Raw genomic sequence first — 17,907 nt, 5'->3', positions numbered from 1 at the left:
ACACTAAGCAAAGGCCTTCAGTTTAAGAGCTTATCCACAAATGGAACTATTAATGAACATGTCTAGGGTTAGTCTGTGCATAAGTATAGCTTGTGAATGGTTGCACCTTCCTACATGACTCTCAGAAAGCAGAGCTGCTCAAGAAGCTGTTTTTTTTTGTCTGCTTATGTTCCATTAGGAATGCTGAGACAGATCACTAAAGTTATTCAGTTGTGCTGTTGCTTCAGCTATGATGATCTGAGGAATTTTGTCACACAGAGATGACAAAAATTAGGGAAATGTGCCATCTTATCTGTCAATTTTATTATGTGATATGAACAGATGGCATGTGACACCTTCATCAACTCCTTTCATGTTCATTGAAGGTATTTTAGCAACAGGACTTAACTCAGGTTCTTAGTCTTTCTGTCTCATTTCTTGTCTTTGCCCAAGGGAATAACTTTATCATAGATTAGAGCACTGAATTAATTTCTCTGTCTCTATATGTAGGCATATATGTATGTATATGTATTGATGCACACATAAATATATATATGTAAAACTATATATTTAAGTTGTAAACCAACTTCTTTTGCAGCCTTTGCTTATGATTTCCATGTCAAAAATCTGCAGTTAACCAGAACACTGAATGAAGTGAGGCTCATAACTTCTCCATCCTAAACCTTGTTTGTCAAAGTTTTCTGATACTTTTGGAATCTCTTAGTGAAAACAAGTTAAAGCAGCATGTGAAATCATCCATTTTTGCATCTACCAAATTAGCGATCTTTGCCACAGCATTTAAATGGTCATAAAGTTGGGTTTTTGCACGTGTCTGCTGACAATATGATTCATTTAATAACTAACCTCTAACACTGACACAGCAGGAGCTTCAAAATCAGTTTTTTCTAGATTATCTGTTAAATAAAATAGTTTTATAGGTAGCTTTTGTACTTCTGACATGTGTTGATCAAAAACTTTTACCTTCTTATTCATTCAGGTGAAAAGAACTGAGCAGAGCACCCTCCCCATAAAATGCTCAGAAGCTGTAATTTCCTCCGAGTCCTGTCATACTGGTGAAGAGATTTATGTAACCAACAGTGATTTATGCAGAAATGTACCTCATCTGCATTTCTTATGATTTATGACGCTTTGATGAATTCTTGGAAGAGTAAGGAGGAACATTACATCAGAACAAAGCAGTGTTTGGCATATGATAAATCATGGCTTCTCAAAAGCCAGTCATGCATTTCTCTGTTTACACAGTATTCCTGGAGTGATAATACAATGGCCCTGTCCATAAGCAATGTGCAAGTTCACAATTGTCTTAATGCCCAGACCATACTTTCCTGCTGCCTCTTTTGTGCTGGCATTAGCAGCTATGTGGCTGTGTTGTGAAAATGAAGCTTTTCTTTTTTTTTTTGTTGGATAAATGTTACACAAGATTAGTGAGCATTCCACATGGCTTTGGCTTACACTGATTGTGAAACCCACCACTAGCTGGGATGTGAGGAAAAAAGAAGTGTTTGTCAGTACTGTAAGCCCATATTTAAAATCTGTTGCATCCTCTGTTCTGCATGGGAAAAGAGGACCATCCAAAAGTAAATGTCAGAAAGGTACATAAATTGCCTTAGGTTATTAGGGCGTGCTATTGCTCTCTGTCTCTTCTCCATTTCCTATACCTTCTCACTTGATTGAGTTGCCAGTGACATGTGTGTTTCCACTTCTCAAGTATCCTTCTTCTCCCTGTTCATTCTCTGTATACTGGCTCTTTCTTCTTTTTCTTAATATTGAGCTCCTTGAATCCTACTCTGTCTGTAGCTTCTATTTCTGGCTGATTCTACTGCATAAATCAGCCCTTTAAGGCTGAAGGAACTCCACCATTTGCTTTCATGAGTCAGCATGCCTTGGTAAAGGGTTTTGGGTACCATGTAACACCGAACTTCAAAATCTTTGGCATAATGGGTTTTGCAGATGGCTGACTAGACTGCATGGTGATACACTTTGCTTTAATTAATTGTAGCAGTAAGCTTCAGAGATTCTAGGTACATTGGTATATTTATTTATGTTGGGATCATTTTACTTTTATTATTTATTATTTTATATAATAAAATCCTTTCTTTCCTATATGGAAGAGGATTAAGAGCTAGAAAACAAGATGTCTCTCAAAATAAGCTTCATTGTTTGTTTTTACATAAGCTCAGGGACATGCCCGTTGTCGTGTTTTGTGCCTGCAGGGTTGTTTTTTTTTTACAGAAAGAACTGACCAGGGCATGCCAAGCAGGCTCTGTTCTGCACCAAACATCTATGAACTGAGATATTAAAGACCCATTATAGACAACTCTTAGAGAACATAACAGATTAGGCTAATTTTATAACTATATGTGTTCTTCTTGAAGGCATTTACCACAAGTTTCTTGTGGAAGATGTCTTGTTCAAAACAAGAGGACACCAGTGAACACACTCTTCATTCATCCATTGCTGTGGGTATTCTTTCATGCAATTCCAGAAACCTGTGTGTAACAGATTATAAAATTTGCCAAGTGATGGTAATGTACTTTAATAGCCTCTAATGTCTCTATGGGAAGCATAAGCCAAAGTTTAAAACATGTTATTTAACCCATAGTCTCAAGACATTCATAATTACAATAAGTGTCTAACATTGTGTCTAATATTGCCAGCCTCAGCTAGAAAAGGAGATGAATTGACTTTATCACCTCTTTTTCCAAGGCAGAACTTACAAGTCTCTTTCTCTTGGCTCAAATCTTGCCTATCTCACATCAACTATTGTTGTTATTATTATTGCTGCCACCACCATCATCATCATTACTAGCAAACAAAACTTCATTATGTAGATGTGCTATTTATGGCTATTTTCATGAGGATTTTGAGAGAGATGTTATGTGCACTGTGCACATAACTTTGTTTATCTCAAGTTGCTATTTCAAATGTTCTTTCTTTGAGGACTACATAAAGGATGCCAATGGTAGTGGAACAAAAATCAAAGACTCCCTCTGTGTTTTATAGGAGGGGTTACTGAGCAGGCACTGGAGACTCTGAAAAGCAGTGGTTAAATGTAAGCCTTGCAGGGCAACTGTGCTAATGACACACATCACTTTCAGAAGTGTAGTAAAGTGTGACATACACATTACTTATTTAAGATAGCCACCAACGCGCTTATAACAAACGTGGGTAGAGCCCTTCCCAAATCTTCATTCGCGAAGCCCAGCCATGATGATAGCCTGTATGTTTCTGAGTGGTGTAAGCTATAAAATAATAGTGTCCTCAAGCAACTCCAACCTGTTTACTGCTAGGTTCTCAAAGCAAATCCTGAACTTCCTTGACCTAAGATGAGAGGAAACTCCACAATCAGGAGAGCAACCATTGCTCTCATATTTAACAGCTGATGATGAGTTGTGAGGGCCCTCTATACAAACAGCTCTCAAGGAACAGCAGAAACATAACAACAGTCTAAACCAAGTGTAAAACAAATAGCTTAGGCTTTTTTATAACCTTCGCCAAATCTTTGAAATATAGATTATGGATTCTGTCTGTTGCACTATACTGCATTGACTAAAGCCATCACACATTCCTTAGTTCTAGTCGTGATTGTAGGGAGTGGGCCAAGGACTGATTATAAAAACACCTTTATCATCCTCTTTTGGCTATAAAATTTTCATCTTTTAAGATGACACCCTGCAAGCTTTCAGTGTTAGGAACTAGAAATTATTAACTTCTGGGAAAATTATTAAAATGTGTGGTGGGAAAGGACAATGCCAACATAGAGCTTGAACAGGCCTCTTGCCGAAGGCCTTGAGAGCTGTGCAAAACTTTGTTTCTTGGGTGTCTTTTATGTCACTGTTTATTGAAGAGGCTTTCTGAGACCTTATTTCTTTTTCTGTGTCTGTTTTTGTTCTTGGGTTTTTTACTTTTTTTTTTTTTTTTTCTGTTTAATTAGCTATTTTGAAAGAAATAGCATTATCAGTTGAAAAAGAATGGATCTAGATGATAAAAAACTGGCAGATGATGCTACTAAAAGTTAAAAAGCATTAGGGCTTCTCTAACCTTTGCTAAGAGCTAAGGATAACTTTACCAGCATACTGGATGGAGAAGGAGTAAACACTGTCCTCCTGGGTATGCCAAGGAAACCACAGCTGCATCTGGGTCTTTTCTGAGTGTACCAACAGCTGAGCTACAGATTAACAGATTAGTGCACTTGAGAGGAGAATAAAACAGCAATTAAGTTTATTCAAGTACTTTGAAAAGATACCTTGTATCTTCAAGTCTTCATCTAGGGCTTTTTTTTTGCTGTGATATAAGATCTATTCATGATGGACAGTCTGTTAAAGCAGTCACAGACAATGATTAGTGCTAGTGTGAGCCAAAATGTAGTTACTCAGTTTCCATTTTGAAAGGTTTACATTGCATAGGTAGCTTGTAATGTAATTCTAACTGACAGGAAAAATTAATTCAGTAATTAATTAAGTACCTCTCTGGAACAAATGAACCTATAGGTATTCCCAAAACATATGGTTCAAATCAGTGCTGATCAAGTCATAGTGTCTGCATTTGCCTCATGTACTGGCACTTCTAATCAACCGCAGTGAGGCTCAGTGCCCACTCTGTACAACTTTTCCTGATAGGTATCTTCAATAGATACCCAAAAAGCAGCTGAGAGCTGTCAAGAATGACTGATGAACATTTCTGGCTCCTTGCATTTTTAGGGACTTTGTGTTCAATTTTCTAGCTGCAGACCTTAGGCATTAAGGAAATTTGGAGACAACGGTTTCTCTAGATTTGAGTCAGACAGGCTTCAATGCCCATATTGATAGGTGCTACTCAGTCAATTTCGGTCTTTGGATTTAATTTTCCTTTCTGCAATGCTACAAAGGCAAGTGGTATTTCCAGCATTTTAAGCAGCCAGGATTCTCAGTCCACTAGTTTATACTACTGCTGAGATCTCTCTAGCCACTGAAGACCTATCTGGGATTTTAAGTGAGGCTGACTTGTGAGGCTTCTTTCTGTAGGAGTAGTGACAATGGTAGTCACAACTATTTTGTTAAGAAAAATTGTAGTCTGTGTAAAGGGGTTTGATTCTACTTAGGAAAGATCCTTTCTGATTTCAGTAACATAAATGAATATAGACAGAGAGAGTGTAAAAATAAGCAGAAATATAGGAATGGCTTCTGCTATTACTTTGCTTTTTACCTCTGGAAAGGAAGAGAGACGGTACTTACCAATCAGTTAAGGGTATTTCCTCACAGCTGAATGAAGGTGCTGTTACAGTATTGTGCTGTAATCTATCTGTGCCAGATAGTTTAAATTAAAAACAAAGCATTGCATACCCAGTGGCACACATTCTCCTGTGTGCCAGCAACTTGAACTTAAGCTGTTCAGGGAACTGGGTTGCGCATTCTCTTCAAGCTATAGCCCGTTAAGTTGCTTGCTAACTGTGTAAAAGTAATAGCACTAGTTAGCTGCAAATGTTCTTAATTTCCTTTGGGAATGGGATAACAACATATCTGAGATTTGAATGTCCTTGTGGAGGGACTGCAACTCAGCTACATCTAGCAGGCTCTGTTTTGCTTCTTGTTTAGCTAAATTAATTTGTTAGGCAGACAATTTGTCAAAATTAGCTATTGTTTCTTGGGTATTTGTGACTGTGCAGGAGGAGATGTACTTGAAAGTACATTTCCTCTTTAATTAAACTGAAGGATTAAAATTATTTACTCTGATCTATCTCTTTCCCCCAGATCAGCACAACTACAGTCCTCAAATCATAGGGCATCATGTCCCTTACTTCAAGACCGTCCACTGAAATCCTCCACATGGACCAAGTAGAAGCCTGGGTACAGGAAAAAGCTTTGCTGCTTGCTTGCGGCATGTCACTATGGTGAGGAACAAGAATCGCCATTTAGTAATACCTGCTTTTGACTTGCTGCAGAGTCTTTATCTTGCTTCAGAAATGTGCGAAGAACATTCACAGGATAGATGTCTAAAACAATTGAAATGGGGGGAGAGAAAGAAGAGGAAAACTGGAAAAGGCCATAGGTTATGTACATAAATGGGAATTTTAAAGGCAACAGGAGAAACTACTGAGTTAAATTAAAAAAAAAAAGAAAAATTATGTAAGGTAACATATTTGAGTAGCAAACATTATGCTGTTGGAAGTGTTACTCTAAGTTTTTGCTGTGTAAGTGATACCCTCTGCAAGAACAAGATTGGAAGAGATGGTTTTACAACTTCTTAATTTTATCTGAAGCAAAAGATGTGTTTTGAAACCAAATTGGCTTTCTGGACTTGGAGAGATATTGGTTGTCTGCTTGGAAACCATCCACAACACCTATAAAGATGACATTTTCAGCTTGTGGTCCCAAATATGGGTTCTTTCACCCAGTGTGCAAGAAGCCAATTCATACGCAGAGCTGGAATATTTGTTTGTTTCATCTCTGCGCAGAGATGGGTGCTAGATCCACAAAAGTAGCACACATTCAGTATGACAGGTGCCTATTTTTATACAATAAAAAATTTATTTTTTATTTTAACAATTTAAATTTTTATTTTAACAATAAAAAATTGACATTTCCCATATATGTAACAACCTAAGGCTGTAGTACTTGGCTTTGCACTCTCTCATTTCATCTCTGTTTGATACACTTATTTTATGGCACATGCTCCATAAGGAAGAGGCTTATGTGAGTAAGGAGTGAGTCTGTGGGTGGTATTTTACTATGTTAATGACTAACACTAGCACAAAGTTCAATCAAAGTTATTCTTTAGTTTTATCAACAGTTTGGTTGTTTCTCTTTTTTCATAGAATGAGGGGATAACCTCTTTTATTTATCCCATACTGTACTTTCGTAAATTTTTAACCCTCTTATGATACTTTATTTCAACAAGTATTACTCTGCCTCATGCCCTCATAATGCAGCATTTCCTCCTTGCAAACATGAAGATGTCCTCCAGGCACAGTAGCCAAGGAAGATTATTTTTATGCATAAATTTCTGACTCCATTATAAACTGTGCAGCTACTAGAGATCCTGGAGTTTGTTCCAAAAAACCCAGCACATCTGTTGCATAGAGCCTACAGGTGAGGACTAGTCATGGGCAGGTCCTCTCAGATGCTGAGTGCCCTTGCCTTGCAGATCACAGCACCCATCAATTGGCGCTGGGTTATGTAGGAGAAGAGCTCTGGCCCCACTTCAGGCTGCTACTTTCCTGCCTGTGAAAATCTCCACTAGAATTCCCTTGTGTCACTAGTGCAAAATAATTCCCTTTTCAAGTTCAGAGGTATCTGACACTGTGTGGGCAAATCCATGCAAACTTTGGAAAAGGCTAAGAAATCTCTGAGTATGAGTTGCTGTCCATTTATGTAAAATATCCCCAGCACCATCACAGCAGAGAAGGTTTTTTTCTGAATTTCTAAAAAATTTCCTAAAAACTGTGAGACTCTGCATTTAACTGTATTTTTTGTAGTGCCTTGTTCTACACCTGGGTCCTCTTATTTGAGCATCTCTCAATTATGGCTGTCATGTGCCTGCATAGAGCTGCATTGCTCAGGAAAGTCTCTAGGGAAATGGTGGGCTGAAAACTGGCTTCTTAGGCATATTGGCTGTTTACAAATTGTTTGGTCCACGTATTAGTTGTGTGGAATACAAGGAGCAAAGCTTTAATCTATCTTCTGAAAATCACTGGGGCTCAGTGGATGAAACTGAGCAGGGCCTTCACTTACTAGTCACAGTCTGAGAAACAGAAGTTTGGTGTAGCCTAGATCCAGCCTTTGATAGAGTGAATTAGAGTAATTCACCTCAAAAGTGATCATGCCCGGGTCATTGTGACCATCGCTTATCTAGGGAGAGGGGGTGACTCTTGCTCAGCTGGAGGTGATAAAAGGCCTTCTTCCAGGCTTACTACAAATATCCTTAGGGCTTAACTTGATGTACTTTGCTAGATGCTGTATGGAGGATAAGGCCTGTTGTTCAGCTAGTTCTTCAAAGGATTTCTACTCCTTAATCAGCACTAACTCAGTCATACTGGCTCCTCTTGTGATTTGCCTTGGAGGCATGCTGATGCCCTGAGGGACATCACTGGTCATGAGCAGAATTTTAGTGTTTGCTGGCAGTAGCCATAGGTCCTGTTGAATTCCATTATTGAAAAGCCTGAAGCAATCCTGGTTGCGCTCCCCCTGGGAACGGTCTTTTGTGCACAATGACAGTATCTGCCTACATGACAGTTACACTTTCGAAATCTGGGTTATGTTCCCAGGCAAGCTGTTGGTCATCTGCAGGAGCTGAGAAGATAGTCACAGCCAGCTGCAAATTGGTGTTCCCCTGAGGAAAGGAGGGGAACTAAGGCTATTAAGGCCTGACTCACTACTGTTGCGGCTTTTCCGGGGGATGAGCGTCTCTCTTCCTACTGACACAGACTGTGACAAACCACTAGTAAATCCAGTAATGCAGGCTGTAAGATAAATTTGCATGCTGTCAGGGGTGAGTGGACTTTCTCACGACTCCTGTAAAGCATATTCTTCCATAAGTGCTTGTCACTCCCCATTCATCTGTCAGTCCCCTGATAGCTGTTCTCCTTGGTCAGCTTGTGGAGAGCCAGAGGGAGTCCCGTGTCTATCCAAACTGTTGTTATACTGCTACTGTTGCAATGTGTATTGTGTTCATTGCTATCAGTCTCTATCACAGCATGTTGTTTTTCAGCATGTGTTTGCTGGACAGCCATTTCCTCTGCTCAGAGAGGAACCATTTTCTGTCCTTAATCAAAGCCCTAGGAATGAAAACAGCCAGCTCTCTCATGTACCGCTTTTCCTTTCCCCATAGAGGGCTTGGGAGTGCAGAGCCAGAGGTGGCTTACCTCATTTCTAAGCAGTAACAGCTTTATTAGCCAGTCTTAGCAGTTGGACAAAGAAGAGAGTGTAGACACAGGCTTAATCATAGAAGTTGAGCTATTTTTGTAACAAAATTGGGTTGCTAAAAGTTTGCACAAAAAAGAATTCATAACCTCATGCAGCAAACCAACATAATAAGGGGAATGCCTTTTGATTAAATAAATCAAATATAAATACATTTAACAAATCAATCTGTGTATTTTGAAGAAATGCTGTCTATTCTTTTTGAGAGCACAGGATTCATTCATCTTCCTCTAGGTACTAACAATGAACTGAAGATAAAAACCAAATCTGATCATTTTAACACAGTGTATTGATTTGTGCAGTTCCAGTATGCTTGGAAAAGGAGCATTGTTTTATTCTGCATGCACATGCTTCCTACAGCAGGCAGCAGAAACGTCCTAAGTGTGTAGTGTGATTTTCCAACAGGAAAATCTCCTGGGGTTCTAAAAACAGGCTTTTGCATTTTGCAGATGTGGAAAAAATAAAAAGGGCCAATTTTCACCTTAAAAGTGATGGGAGGAGAAGAGGAGGAAATCAGACAGAATGTTTTCCATTTGATGCTATAGTCAGGTGCAAATATATACTTTAAGTAGTATTTTTCCAGTTAAGTTCCACTAAAACTATATGGAATCTCTCTGTATGGAAGCTAATGCATGTTCTTTTAAGAATCATTGTGGAAAACAATTGGAATGGCAGATGAGTACATATGACAAACAAACTGTTATGTTTTTTACATTCTTCCTGTAGTTCCACTTACTTTATTTTGTAGAGAAGACGAGTTGGTTTTAACTCTCCATAATAGCTAACAGCATTGCTCCTCCTGGTCAACAGAAGCTAATGGATACAAAAGAACCTGTTGTAAGGATGATTAAGAAATAGAAAAGTTAACGCAGATACTCTAATGTCTATTAAAAGCATATATTTTAAGCATCTTGAACGGCTCCAAGTGTGTTCAGTAGGACATATGTGTCAACCTACAAAATGGTCTGGCTGGACTCCTACGGAAATCATTTAAAGGACAGTTTGTTTTTTTCAACTGATTCCTTTGTAAAATACTCTCTGGTTAGAAATCTTTGATAAATATTAGTTAAGCATAAACCCTAAGTTGTGACAGTCTTTTGTATTTGCTCAGTTCTTGAGACAGAGGCATAAATGGGCATTTTCACCATTATAGCTCAAGAAATGGGTTGTCTTTCTCTAGTATGGTTGAATGAATGCATCTTTTGCATGTGTTAGTGGATTATATTAGCTTAAAAAGAAAGAAGTGTACAAGTGCATTGGTTATTTTTATCCCACTCAGAGTCTGATTGTTCTTAATAACACTGAAATTGTAGAGATGTTTTGGAGTGATGATCAAAGTACTTTGGCATTGTGGTTGTTTTCTAAACCAGAAAAAGGAAAGTGGAAAAAAACCAATGTGGGACTGAGAAAGATTTGTAAAATGTAGAAAAGGATGACTCCTTCTAGAAAGAAAGAAACTCTGCCAGTTGTTGTTGACGAGGTTGTTCTCTGCTCAGAGATTTTATGTAAGTGTGCATTTATGCTTGGCCAGGTAGGACATGGCAAACCACCGAAAAACAAAGAAAGGTTCTCTGGGAGCAAAACCCTTCAAACTTTATGAAGCTGACGGTATTGTACTGAATGCCATTCCTCGGTCTGAGTAAACTTTCTGCACGGAATAAGAATTTTTCTTATTTCAATTCTTTTGTGTACTAACTTTTTTCTTTTTTGGTTGACAATACAGTTTTGAAGTGGGCTCTTCAGTGATTTTTGAAGTACTTCTCAAAAGACTGATAAGGTAGAATAATTAATTAGTCACAGTGGCTCTTGACATTTCAAGATAAGTCTGGCCTGCTTAACAAGGATGACATGATGGAGGGACTATAGGCTTGATTAAAGAAAGACTTAGGTCTATCAGGGATGAATTGGTCATTTTGGTGACTATGTAAATGTTGCTTTACAGAAGTTCTGTGTGAGTAGGATGGTATATCAGAGTGATACCTTCTCCCAGAAATCTGGGGTGGGGGTAGAGGGAAAGCAAAGAAAGATGTCAGCTGCATAAAATGAATGACTTCTCCTGAAGAACTGTTGTATACTTGAACCAAGTATATTAGCTGAATGATATAAGTTTAATTGCAGCTACTTAAATAGATGCTCAGTATAAGGTAGACTTCCCTCTGCAAGGGAAAGGAAAATACAGATGAAGTCCTAGTTAACTGAGCTTTTAGGGTAATTTCCTCCCTCCCTACTTTCCTGTAAAGTCATGGAACTGGTCTTTGAAAAGCACCTGCAAAATGCCGCAGTTCTGCTCAGTCTTTGCAAATACTCCCGTTTCCCTTATGCAGTTCACCCTGACCTAATGAGCCAAACAGAACCCCCTATCACTGCACCAGCAGTGCTGCTCCCTCAGCCTGCCTGGGGACGGACAGTGTGTTCTGCCATGAGATAGCAGAGACTGAGGCATTCATATCTTTTCATGAGGCCTCTCCATGAGGCTGGAGGAAAGCTATACACCTGCTTCGACACTCTGTGATCCACTTCTTTTCCTAGCCACCATCTTTCTTCCCTCCACAGAGGCAGGCATTATTTTATCTGGTAAAGCAGACTACTGCACTGACCAATTTCCTTCCTAAAGTAATTTCTTTTCAAGAAAACTAAGGCAAATCAGCAGAGTCTGTGAAGAAGTGTTGAATTAAACCATGTTATACTGCCATGGAAGCTCCCATACAGGTGTGACATAACTAGATTGCAGCAGCTTTCTCCTACTCTACGGAAGGATAATTTACTGTGATTGAAGAACAACAACGCAGTTGTGAATGGGAGTCCTTATACAGCGTGAAGGGTTAATGAATTTAATTTATACTCTGCACTGATGTATTCCTGCAGTCCTAGTGTGGCAAATCCTCACTAAATGCCACCAAGAAGTCAGGTTGAGTTTTTTGATTATTGTTTTTGGTAGTGAGGCATTTTTAAAAGATAAACAAGAATCCCCATGTCACCTGTTCAATCTGGATGCCTTTGTCGGGCACTCAAAACTGAACTGCATCTCAGTTTTCACTTTTAGTCCCTTTTCCCACTTCAAATCATTTGACAGGAGTCTGGGAGTAACTCAGTTCTGAGCTGGCACAGAGACTTTTTTGACATGAAAGCACACATTTCAAATGCAAGAGCTTTTTGTGACCTTCTCATCTGAGTCATTTTACTGTTTTGCCTGGCTGCTGTTACCTATCATGTCATAGATTGCCTCTTCACTTGAGTCCAGTCCCCAGCAGACTAATGGAGCTATGGCGGTGTGCAGATCACAGGCATGCAGTGCACCCTTTTTGTGTGACTAATTATTCCCTATTTTGGTGACTTGAGCCACCAAACAAGAGGTTTCTCATCTTTTTTGTTTGTTTGTTTGTTTTTATTTTTTGTGTGTGTGTGTGTTTGTTTTTTTGTTTGGTTGGTTGCTCTTTGGGTTTTTGTGGTTTTTGTTTGTTTTCTTTGTGTTTGTCTGGTTTGGTTTGGGGTTTTATGTTTTTTGTTTTGTTTGTTTGTTTGTTTGTTTGTTGGTGTTGGGTTTGGTTTGGTTTGGGTTTTTTGTTTGTTTTCGTTTTCTTTTTTTGGGGGGAGCTTTCTTTTTCTTCCTGTGTCCCAGACCTGTAGGACTAGAAATTAAACAAACATAATCCACGTAAGGTAGCTAAGTAAAGACAGTCTGCTGGCAGAAGGATCAGTGTTGCTGTGCAAGGTATCCAGCTTTCCTGGGAAGCATTTAGGCATTCACAGATTCAAAACCCCTGCAGAAAACCCAGTGGCACAGTAAGTGCCTCAGGATCCCCTTTAGTGCCTGCTTTATTTGATAAAAGGCTTGTTTACATGGTTTAATATCTGTAATTAATCTACATTGTTGCTTAACTGCTACTTTAATTTGCATTACAATTGTTCTTTGAGATTGGTAACTGAATACATTTTCTTCAAGTATTACTACTCTTCATGCTTTGTTTTATGTCCACATTTCATGGGTCCCTGTGCAAAAATACTTTTTTTATTGGGTTCAGCAGGTATTCCTGTGACTAGTCTGACCAGCTGTCTTCCTTCTCTTTCTTTTGTGTTCACAGATCAAATTTATCTCACAGAAACAAATGCTGCCAAGTGATTAGTATTAATAATGCATTGAAAGCTGCAGCCACATCTGATGTTTTCTTCTGCTCTTGAGGAAAAGAATTATTGTAAACCTTTGAATGTTCCTTTCGTTCCTCCAGTCAGAGTAATCTTGAGGGCTTTTGAGGTACTCAGGGAAGGCTTACAGGAATGTAAGTGGGCTTTTCTGAAAGAAAAAAACATCCTACCTTTTAATTTTGTTCTAAAGGAGTGTCTCCTGCTGCAGAGGAATGAAAGGTCTGGAATTACATCCTACCTAGTGAATTAAAACTGGATACCACTTTCAGTTAAATTACCCATCATTATGCAGGATTGTTTCCTCTTATGTCTTTTATTGTTCTTTTTTCCCTGGCTCATGCTTAAAGCAGTCAAAATATGGAGGTTTTTCATCTCCTCCTTAGAGTGGAGGTCAGCAAGGCTCTGAACATACTTGGCTGCTCTCTAAATTTCATTCCCCCTTTGAACACCTCTATCATTGAGGCAACCAAATCTAAGCTCATCTGTTGTGGTCCCAGACTCTTTGGCACTGAGGTCCTGCAGTCTGGGACCAGGAGTGGGGTGTCTGTGCTCCCTGTTGCTGCAAGGGATGTTGATGAGTAGTGGTGCTCACTCAGCTTGGAGCTGCACAAAGACAGCAAGTAGGACATAGCATGCACGGGAATTTAAAATCCTATCCATCTCTGTTGGATCCAGCTTTACTTGATATGAGAAATAAATAATCTGGCTTTATTATGAGCAAATGAATTTAGTGGAAAACAGAAGGGGATGGGGTTTTCTTTTTTCATTTAAGTCCAAGGGTTTTTTTAGGCGTATCATGAAAGCTGTAAGGTGGAGGGTCCTGTCCCGGCCTGACGCCAGGGAACCTTCACGGCCATGAATACGGAAAAGTATAAAAATAAAAATGTACCCTCTGCCACATGGTTACTCATTGTGTGCAGAGAGACCGCACCTGTACAACTTACGGGAGTATGTCACAAATCGATCAAGAGGGAGGGTAACACCCCCTCCTGAGTCCGAGAAATTACCTTTTAAGGTAAAAAACCTGGCAATCACTGAATATGTAACAGCTTATGTAACCAGGAGAATACGAAAGGCGTGTTTTTCAAACAGTTGGTGTGCCTCTAGGTCCATGTGACTTGGGATTGCACCCAGCGCTGCAATAAAAAACTTCTTGCTGCATTTTTCCTGGTCCTGCAGGTGTTTTTTGCTGTTTGCTTAAATTTAAAGCAAGGATTTTTCCTACACTCAATGACCTAACAGCTTGCACAGCAAATGAAGGGCCAATGCATTTGTCCTAGAATCTTTTTGAAGTGTCAAAATTTTTTTTTTTTTGGTAACACACGAGTGGCACAGTTAGTTTAAACAGGAGATGCTCAGGATACCTTCACCCTCAATCATACTAGACCAAACCTGCTGATGCTTGCTCCTGGCAGCTGGAAGATGCAGCCGTCAACTGGTGTCAAGAAGAATTGTGCTCTTTGCCCCGTGGAAATGTTGTGGTAAGAGGCAATACTTCCCCAAATTGCATAATATCTTTTTTCCATTCTCTCTGGCAGCACACCCATTCTTAAGCCACCATGGTCACTCTCAAGGAGTTACTCTGAAAGATTTTGAGTTACTTCCATTTCAACATGTGTTTCTCAATATGTATTTTTTTTCAAACAAGATCTTACTGTGTTTTCTGGTTTAGTTTCTGTCTTTTCTTTAATAATTTTCTATTCATTCCCTGTCACTGAATTGGTAGTTGTGATGAATACTTGTATAACAGAACCACAGATTCAACTAGGTTGGAAAAGACCTCTGAGATCATCAAGTCCAACTTTTGACCTAGCACCAGCTGTGCATGTTTCTTGTTCAGCCTATGAGGCAAATGTTAGACCAGGTTCTGGGTCTCACATGCCTCTGCTACATCTTTATCTGTAGGTTCCCATGGGACAAATGCACCTACATAGGTAATTATCTTGGGTTTGCATTTCTTTTTTCAATTTGCAATCCATTGCACAGTACTCACTTCCGAATCTGTGTTTGTGTAGAACATTTTGTAATTTCTGACACAAGAAGAATCAAAATCTAAATGAGATCTGTTATGGCCAATGGAAGTCTGTTCTAGAAGACTGTGTGCAGGGTAGCAGTTAGTTGGCTTTAAGGGCACTAGGTGCTTCAGTAGACTAACACTTTCACACCTGACCTTGCAGGTTCACCCTGTGGAAACTGATAAGGCATTGGAATCCACATCAGGGGATTGAATGGACCATTTGCTGACTTTATAAATCAGACATCAGAAACTCAGAAATGTCTACATCTGCATTCTGAAGAGACTTACAGAAGTACATGCTTCACACAGAAGAGAAAATTCTAACCAGTGACTGAGAGTCAGCAAACTCCTTTGAAGTTCAAATAAATCTTAGTGTTCAATTCATTACACTTTGTGTATATATGGGCTAGTGTTCAACTAGTACACTGGTCTTGAGTGTTATTTATTGTTTTTTTAAGTAATGGAACACCAACCAAAACAAATTTGATACTACAGGTTTAGTGGGATTATTACTTTCCTGTTTTTATGGTGGCTAGCACACCTACAACTATTGCAAACAGTTTCTCCTATATCCATTGACTGAAACCTGCTGTTGCGTTTCTCTACAGGTTTAACTAGACATCCCTCATGGGTTCTTATAGGAAAGTTTCAGAAACAGTCTGAATGTTCCCCATACCTTGTTCTATACTTTCTAGTACATTCCCCCTAGAAATGATGCCATTTGTGTTTGTGGGTGTGATGGTTTTGTTCTTGTTGTTTTGGTTTTGCTTTATGCTGCATGCACACCCTCAGAGTATGTTACAGAAGGGCAAAGGAAAGGTGAGAGTGATAGGTGTAAATGGTGGGTGGCATCCTTGGTCTGGGCACCAAACGCTGTCATGATAGATTAGCAGAAAGATGAAGTGAAACAAGCTGATGCGCTGATGGAAGAAGAGATTGGTGTTGAGACTGGAGCTTGTGGAGAGAATAATGTGTAAGTTAGAGAGATAAGAAAAGGAAAGGAGATAGTGCACAGATGAATAGTCTGTAATGGTTAGTTTGGGTGTAGAAGACTGAACAGGAAGGAGGAGCAAGACAGCTCAGAGAAAATGAAATTCTAATATTTGGAGGAGATGGTTTGGGAAGAGTGAATTAATTTTGGCATGGTGGAGAATAGACGAATATATGTGATGATATATTTGCACTGTCAAATGACAAGAGTTCTTCAAGTCTAGGGGCACCAGCCAAAATCTATTACTGGGGCGTTATGTGAAAGTACTGTTCTGCCAAGAAGTATTCTGTTAGTTCCTCACTATGTCCTGCTGCTATGATAAAGAAATGTGATTTTTGCACATAATTGTTCAATAGAGTGTGCATCCTATTGTAACAACACAATTTTTGGTGATCCCAAAATAGTTTGCTGGAGGGAGATAGACTTCATAGGAAAATGTTGTGAATTCCATAGGTAGAGGGAAGAGAAAAGGGAAATCATCAAAGTAACTTTCAGACCATGATTTGGTAAGCACTGTTCAGTGCTTACCACAGTCCCCTCTTCAGAGAAAGACTCCATAAGGCCAGTGCTCTTCTCAAGTCACTTTGAAGATGTAAGTGGCTTGTGAACCTTGTGCTGGGTCTTTGCACACAGGTATAATTGAGCCTTAAGGCATAGCTTTTGTCGGAGTGAAGCGTGAATGTTAAAGCTGGGTTTTGACACAAGGGTGTGGTCTGTCTTCCCATCTAAGCCACCAGGGTAGCCATGAAGCTAGAGTTTCCAGTGAATATTTGTGTGGAGTTTATCCCTTTAGCCAGGCCTTTGCTTACTTAATGAGATCATTTCTGTAGCAAGACAAGGATGCTTCACTTCTCGGTCTCCAAATTTAGACTGATGTGAGTTAAGTATCAATCCAATGGATGTCATTTATTCTCCTGTGAATTAATAGAAAGGGTAGGCTTATTAAATCATCTTCAGGAAGGCAAAATATAACGAGAATGCTCAGGTTTTTTTTTACACTAACATTGCCATAAGGTGGATTATACAAATCATTGCAAAAAATATTGGATGATAAGATGACAGATTTTTCTATCTGATGCCCATTACTATCTCTGCTCAAAGATACTCTGAGCCATTCCAGAGGAGATTGCCTGAAAACAGAAGACTGGATCTGATAAGCAAGATCTTGACTATAAAATATATTAGGACTCATCGCTTTCAATAATACTCCTTTAGAAAATGTTGGCCACATTAACAGCAACAAAAGCAGGACCCTGAAAATGGCCCAGGCTGAAAACTTAAGCTAAAGAAGGAACATGTGTGTTGTGCTTACACTGTGTGGTGTTGCTTTTCTCTTTACACCTGAGGCAAGGTATGAGTACAGTCGCTCATCAAAACAGTGAAACTATCATATTCAAACGCATAGGTAGGGGAAGTTGAGACGGCCTAGCACTGGATGGCATAGGATGTGATTTTTATAGTTTGAAAACACTTTGGGAGATATTGTGCTAATCGAGTTATGTTACCTGTGAGCAGCTTGGCTCTTTTCAGTAGGCTTATTCAATTGTGTGGCAAATACATGGAAGGACCTGCTCTGTTTCAGCTGCATTGGTTGATCTCTTCACCATAGAAACCCCCAAATACGCCAAAGTGGCAACACATGATTCTGTACTGGTATAGCTGGAAAAACATATCTGGACCTAATTCCCACTGTCTTTGCAGGATTCTTGAATCGTTCCAGTCAGTGTAGGGACACCTTAGCATTCATGGGGAATTGATCCCATTGAACAAAGTGTTTTTTCTTGAAAAAAATTATATTAAGTATTGTTTTTGTACCTCTTAAATAAACAGACCAATGACAGCTCTATACAACAGTTAAG

General features: G+C 39.2%; 1 long non-coding RNA gene across 1 annotated transcript in view; it reads left to right on the top strand.

The window, feature by feature from the left end:
• LOC108494125 overlaps positions 1–15,389 on the top strand; it is a 39,676-nt gene extending 24,287 nt beyond the window's left edge. Inside the window, exons 3-5 of the long non-coding RNA XR_001873748.1 lie at positions 12,980–13,174; positions 14,456–14,521; positions 15,218–15,389. This is a non-coding gene — a long non-coding RNA (uncharacterized LOC108494125). The remainder of the gene's footprint in view (positions 1–12,979; positions 13,175–14,455; positions 14,522–15,217) is intronic.
• Positions 15,390–17,907: the final 2,518 nt, after the last annotated feature.

This window comes from Lepidothrix coronata, unplaced genomic scaffold, assembly GCF_001604755.1.
Source record: "Lepidothrix coronata isolate B3197 unplaced genomic scaffold, Lepidothrix_coronata-1.0 Scaffold22, whole genome shotgun sequence".
In the NCBI taxonomy this organism is placed as follows: Eukaryota; Metazoa; Chordata; class Aves; order Passeriformes; family Pipridae; genus Lepidothrix; species Lepidothrix coronata.
This window is presented reverse-complemented; position numbering and strand designations above follow the sequence as displayed.